Genomic DNA, 6,830 nt, shown 5'->3' on the forward strand with positions numbered 1-6,830 from the left:
TGCAGGAGGGCCTTGGACTCAGCTTAACTGCCACCCAGGGTCTCCTATCCCACCCCTCGTAGGGGGGCCCTTCAGATTCCGGGGCCCCAAGATCCTCTCCACCGACTTCTGACCCCAACTGCAGAGTCGGGGACCCCTTCTGCGGCTTCTTTTTTCTAGCTCCCAGAATTCCCTGAATCTGTTATACCCAGGGTTTATTATGGCGAAGGATGCAAGTTAAAATCAGCGAGGACAGGGGGATGAGGAGGGTCCAGCTCCCTCGGCTGTGGCAGCCCAGGGAAACCCACCTGAGTCCTGTAGTGCAGGGTTTATTGGGGTCTGTCACGTCAATGTGGGGACCACCATGTGCCTGACCTTGGCCTCCAGCCCCCAGGGGACTCAGGAAGTCCCACCATGTATCACGCCATCAGCACAGACCAGCCTGGAGTGAGGCCCATGGAACAGCTCTGAAAGGAGGAAGATGGGGCAAGGACAGCTCGCTGGCTGCAGGGAAGGTGCTTATGGCTGGTTGTGGCCCCCAGCCAGGCTGATAGCAGGCCTGAGAGCCTCAACGAAGGGAAAGAAAAGAGAGAGAGGATGGAGGAGAACAGTGGGGGAGGGGTCAATTCACCTCCAGGTGGCAAAACACAAGTGTCACAGGAGAGACTGGGGAGGAGAGGGGGTCAGGTGGGAGGAGCCAGAGAAGAAATACCGGGAGGACGCTTCCTCCCCTCTCCACTCCAGACAGGGCACACGGGGTGGCCGACAGTGTTTGCATCCACTCCCCTCACTAAGAATGTGCGCTTCAAGCTGGTCTTGAGAACACACATCATTCTTCACTGTGACTGCAGGTTGGGTCTTCTCTGCCCACCTCCCCCTCACATTTCACTTGGCCCTGAAGTCGTCATTTTTTCAGGCAAACAGTCTGGCTCAGTGGGCAGAGCTGAGCACCTTGGAGGCAAATCCTGACTCACAGGTGTAATATATATTCATATTAATAGCTTATTTATATTTATTAACTTAATTTATTATAATAAAATAATACTATATAAATATATATACATATAATGTAAATAAAATGTTAAATATGATATACTAATATTATTTTAATATAATAATATTTATTAATATATCAATAATATATGTTCATATTAATCATACATAGGCTGATTTAGTTAGTGACATCCTTGGCAAGAAGAAAAGTGAAGCCTATAGAAAGCAGAAGAACTGAGAACTTTGAAGATCTTTGAGAGAACTCCATGCCCACGATGTAAATGGAGAGAAGTATGTGAAGGGCTCCTGGCCAGGGCTGCTCACAGAGCTTTTCTAGGCACCCTGTTTACTGGGTCAAGAGTGAATAAGGGAGCCCCAGATGTCTGGATAAAAGCAGGAGCCTAGGGTCCAGGGGCCAGCCCCCCTGGACAATGCCTGTCCTTCTTTCACCATATTGCAGTGGCCCAGCCCGACCGCGCATCACCTCCTCACTTACACTCCTGTGAACAAACATTACCACTTCTCCTACACAATGAAGTGTGCGTGTTGCAGAAGAATTGGCACCTTCAAAATAGTGACAAACATCTTAAAACTATAGAGAGAGGGAGAAGGAGAGATAGATGGACAAATAGGTAAGCATGCCACAGTTGTAGACTATAATTTAAAATTTATGAAAGAAGAAAGTAATGTTAAAACTCTGTGGCTCTCAGGTTCTCTGGTGGCGCAGTGGTTGAGAGTCCGCCTACCGATGCAGGGGATACGGGTTCGTGCCCCGGTCCGGGAAGATCCCACATGCCGTGGAGCGGCTAGGCCCCTGAGCCATGGTCGCTGAGCCTGTGCGTCCGGAGCCTGTGCTCCACAACGGGAGAGGCCACAACAGTGAGAGGCCCGCGTACCGCAAAAAAAAAAAAAAAGAACTCTAGCTCTCAGCTTTTATTTTTACCAATGCCTTCATTAAACAATTTATCAGTCATCTAAGTACAGTAGATTCTAAATCATAAAATAGGATTTTAATTTTGAAGAACTTTTGTTTTCTACATTACCAGAATGTACCTTCAAATCACCCAATGTCTTCTTAACCAAAGCAGACATTTGTTGCATATTCAAAGATCCTGTCAGAATGTTCCCAGGAGGGTAGGGAGGAGTTTCCTGGAACATTGTCTGCCCTTCCCCTGTTGCCAGAAGTAAGAATGTTTATTAGTTTTGAAAGAGTTTGGTGAACTGGTTCAGTTCCTACACATGCAGAAATTGTTTGTTGACCAACATTCTCCACTAGGTTCAGCCTCCACTTGAATATGCCCTAAATCCCGAGCCACTAAGCAGGCCAAGAGCCTCGCTGTCCCATTAACCCCTTTGCTTCCACCCACCAGAGTCATGGGCCCACAGGATGCAGAATAGACTGGACTCTCTAGGCCGCTCGTCTCCTCCTACCCTTCCCCACTCACAGGCCCAGAGAAACCAAGCTTCTTGCCCTGATTTAAGGAGGAAGGAGATCCAGCAACAGTGCCAGAAGAGGCACATGGGAGGGGCCCTTGCACTCCCAGAGAACCGTGGACTCGTCATGTAGGTTTGGGTGGAACATGGTAGCTGGAAGAGACTCAGGACCTGACACCTATGGGACTTCACCTGCTGTACAGACTCAGAAACCGTCTGTGGGCTGTGCGAGCTGAGGAACGGTGGGGGCACTTGGATGGACTGGAGGTAGAGGGGAGCGTTTTCCCTGTTGCAAAGCACAGGCTGTGGTCTTTCTGGGCTGAAAATATTGACAGCTCAGCACCTAATGGAGGGTGTTGTTTGGAGGTGTCCTGGTAGTAGAGTTTCTTAGGGGGGTGAGAGGAGATTCTGGGAGGATGCAAAACACCTCCGAGAGCCTTGGACCACACACCCAGCCTTCTGACCCCAGCGGTGGATGGTAGCAATTTCTTATATTTAAAGCTGTCCCAGGTCAGGACAGCCGATTTCCCAGGGCCTGAACAGTGAGAAATACAGGTGGGTGTTGCTAACGATGAGCAGTGTCCCTGAGCAGAGGACAGACGAGGGTTCCCGAGCAACCAGAACACAGGCTATTGAGTCAGCAAGACAGTCATGAAGGCGGTGAGGCAGACACCATGCTGGAACTCACAGCAATCTTTGCCCTTGTATAAGCCCCCACAGGAAGAGTGAAGTGTTGGAAGAGGGAAGGGAAGATGGAGGACTGTGTGGGGCAGGCACACAGGTGAGCGTGCATGGAACATGTAGCACATCTTAGTTCCTTAAAGGGTTTTTATTGAGAAAATAAGGACAGGTCCATGAGGCAGCCCTGAAATATGGATGGTCTAGAAAGCCATTTACTTTTTTCTTGTCAAGCTTTACCTCTTCCGGGTGGAAAGAGAAAAAGAGAAAGGAAGGAAGGAAGGAAGAAAAGAATGACAAGAGATGTCCCTAAGTGTTCACTGGTTCTCCTCCATAGGGGCCTGGCAGGGACCTCAGCAGAATATGCCCTCAGGAGACCAGCACTGTACCTCATGTGACCCCAGGGTGACTACAGGTCCCAGGGCACTGCTTCCTTGTCCCAAGCACAACAACTTGCCTGGTGGCAGCTGCCCTCTTCACTAGAGTCTCTCAGTGTCCGGAGTTCTTTTTGCTACAATGAGGGACACTAATAGTGGGGTCATGGTCATGTTGGATGATGTTGGGGATTCCAAGGAAGGGCAGCATGGCTGGGCTTGTGTCCTCTGGGCCTACTGGCAGCTCCAGGTGAGTGGGGTAAGTTGGGGCCAGGCAGGGAAGCAGTACTCAATGTTAGTCAACTGTAGACTTTAAATGGTTAAAATGGAAAATATATGTTTTACAATTAAAAAAACCCTCCAAAAACCCTGGTGGCATGTGCATGTACGTAAAATCTTATGGCTTAAAAAGAAAAATTCTTAGGCCAAACGAAGGAGTACATTACTGATACATTCTAAAACATGAGCCTCAAAAGTATGATATTCAGTATAAGAAGCCAGACATAAAGGGCACATATTGTATGATTCCAGTCACATGAAATATTGAGAATAGGCATATCCGTAGAGACAGAAAGCACATTTGTGGTGGCCGTGGCCTGAGCATAGGTGGAATAGAAGAGACTAATGGGGATGGGGTTTCTTTTTGAGGTGATTAAGTGTTCTGGTATTAGTGCCGATGGTTGCACAACTTTGTGACTAGATTATAAGTCACTTAATTCTACACTTTTCAAAGGGTGAATTTTATGGTATGTGAATTATGTCTCAACTTAAAAAATGGTGATTAATAAATGTGATTTTTAAAATAACACGGGGAATATTATCATGAGTTTTATTTGCTTCCTGCCATCCTAAGCTCTATAGATATGAAAAAAGACACACACACACCCCAAATGAGAACAAGCACTATTTACTGAGAACTTGTCTATAGAGCACGGGAGTCAGCCACCACCACTCACATCAGGCTGAGACTCAGGGCACATAAGAGTGGGGACACTTTCTGGTGGCAAAAAAAGGAAGGCTTGTGCTCCCCAGAGCTTGTGATGTGAGGAGGCTGGAGACAAGTTGATAGGAAGAGGGGCGTCCTAAGTGATTACTTAAGGGAACATATTTGGCTTTCCCCGCATTTGGTTCTACATGGAAAGGACTGAAAATGACGAAGCTGTGAGTCACTGACCAAATGCTGACCCTTCGGGCCTATTGCTGCAGAGGTTGGAGTCTGGTTTTCCAGACTGGTTTCTGCAGGGTGTGGGGCAGGGCCTTGTGGCTGGAGGGAGAGGTTTCCAGGCTTCCAGGTGGTTTTAGAAAATTCTGCATCCCCAAACCCTCCTTCATCATCTTCAATCAATCAGATACTCTGTGGATAGAGAAACTTGAATCAATGTCTTTAAAATTAACTGCAAACAGAATTGAAAATGACTAATGTACAATATAATGACATACTAAAAGGCAAATATCAATAGAAGAAGCAAACAGAATTTTATAAATTCCTTCCAAACAATGAATATGCTCAATTAAAATCACACGCTCATGGACTTCAGTATTTGGTAGTACATATCTGTGTGAAAAGAATTTTCAAATATGAAGTGTATAAACAATGCAAAATCTCCTCATAAGTCAGCATTAACAACTGAAATTTTGATGATAGGAATCTGTAATAAGCTAAATGGCATCCCCCTTGCAAAACAATTCCATTTTTCTCATTAGCAGAATTGTATCACAAAAAAATATACTAAATATATTTTAAATTTCATAGATAAACATTTTGTGAAAAGGACTGCAAACCATAGTAATTATTACAGTAATGTCAACTTACTGTAAATCTTAGGATTTCTTATTTCACTAATGTTCACATTGTAGTGAATCTCATGACAAAAAGATTTCATTGAATTTTCTTCTTGACCCAATACCGAAATCTGGCCTTCTGGTCGACCTTGCCACTGCAGAAGCCAAGTGACTTGCAACTGGTGTGAACCTCAACAGGAAGTATCCAGATTGCACACGGGCGAAGGCGCAACGCCACGCTCCTGACAACCGGCCTCGACCCAGGCCACCATCGGTCCCCTTTCTCGCCCTGGGGTGTCCTCCCCTGCACCCGCACGTCTGTAGGCCGTTCACTGTCTGCAGAGCTTCTTCAGAGAAGCTACCGACAACCGCGCCCACCCAGGGCCTCGGCCAGACTCGTGTCTCCTCCCGACCATCACGGATGCCCCGGGCGGTCCCTGTTTCCCAAAGAGAAACGACAACGACTTACGACCACCGTAGCCTAGGAGGAACTGCCGCCCCTCCAGGAGCGTCCTACACGCTTGCCCTCGAAAGTCCGAGGTGAGGGGACCTGAACAGTTTCGAAACGCAAGCGCCACGCTGACGAGGCCACCAAGGTGGGGACGAGAGCTCCCCGCATTGACGTCGGTTCAATCTGCCGGGTGGCTCCTGTCTGTTGACCCGCATCCTGTGCCCCTGCCTCAGGGCAAGATCCGCCCCCGTGACCGCCTCGAGTGGAAGCCGGAGAAACTGAAGTGGACCCCGTTGAGCAGCCCCACCGCCAGGACTGCACCAGGATGGACCCGGGCCCCCAAGCCGGCGAGGAGGCACCGACGGATCGTGACACACGGTGTACGACGCTGGTCACGGACATCCTCTCGTGGTCGCGCGTAACAGGACGTGAGGTCTCCGCGGGCCAAGGGGCACCAGAGACTGCTGGTCGACCGGCGCAGACCTCCCCACAAACCTGCGAGGGAGCTCAGCGCCGGCCCCACAACACACTGCTCTCCACATTCAATCTCTGGTGAGAGCAGGAGGCGCCCATCACTCCGCACCACCGGGATGGTCGCCGCCAGCGTCGCCGGCCTCAAGGAAATCTGGCCCGCGCCTGGGGGTCGAGTCACATCCCTCGCGAAGGTCGCCAAAGCTCAGAAGGGAAGGGATAATATAAAATTGGCCGCCAGGTGGCTCCCGACAACGGGCTCATACGTCAGCGGGATGGATTCTGATCGCTGGCTGGCGAGGGATCAGCTCGGACCGCCCAAACCCTCGAGTTCGTCTCGGGCCGTCCGCCTAGGAGCTACCGGCCCCCAGCAGCGGACGGGGCTGGGAAGATTTGTGCAGGAGGCTGCCGCGAAGGAGATGCGCTCCTCACGCTAATGTGGAGAATTCTGCAGTCAGGACCCTGACTCTGAAGACTTGCGTTCCCTTAGTGCCCAGCCTGTTACCTCCTTATCAGGAGACCTTAGCAATTCACTTGGTTGCTCCAATTATCTCTGCCCACCCTACACCTGTGCAGCTCTTCTCTCCATGAGCCTAGAGCTGCTTTCCCAAGGAAGACAACCCCGTGCCATTGCAGGTAGGAGCCAAGGAGACAACTGAACATTTGCA

At 49.4% G+C, this 6,830-nt stretch overlaps 1 long non-coding RNA gene across 1 annotated transcript; it reads right to left on the minus strand.

Annotated features, from left to right (window-relative positions):
• Nucleotides 1-4,349: 4,349 nt before the first annotated feature.
• LOC113617031 (uncharacterized) lies at nt 4,350-6,824 on the minus strand. The gene is made up of 2 exons (XR_003431478.1): nt 5,272-6,824; nt 4,350-4,812 (listed from the first exon to the last, which is right to left on the minus strand). It is a non-coding gene; the product is annotated as an uncharacterized LOC113617031 (long non-coding RNA).
• Between the last annotated feature and the right edge of the window lie 6 nt (nt 6,825-6,830).

This window comes from Aethalodelphis obliquidens, unplaced genomic scaffold (assembly GCF_003676395.1).
Source record: "Aethalodelphis obliquidens isolate GAN/ISIS:26980383/991018 unplaced genomic scaffold, ASM367639v1 scaffold1285, whole genome shotgun sequence".
Lineage (NCBI taxonomy): Eukaryota > Metazoa > Chordata > Mammalia > Artiodactyla > Delphinidae > Aethalodelphis > Aethalodelphis obliquidens.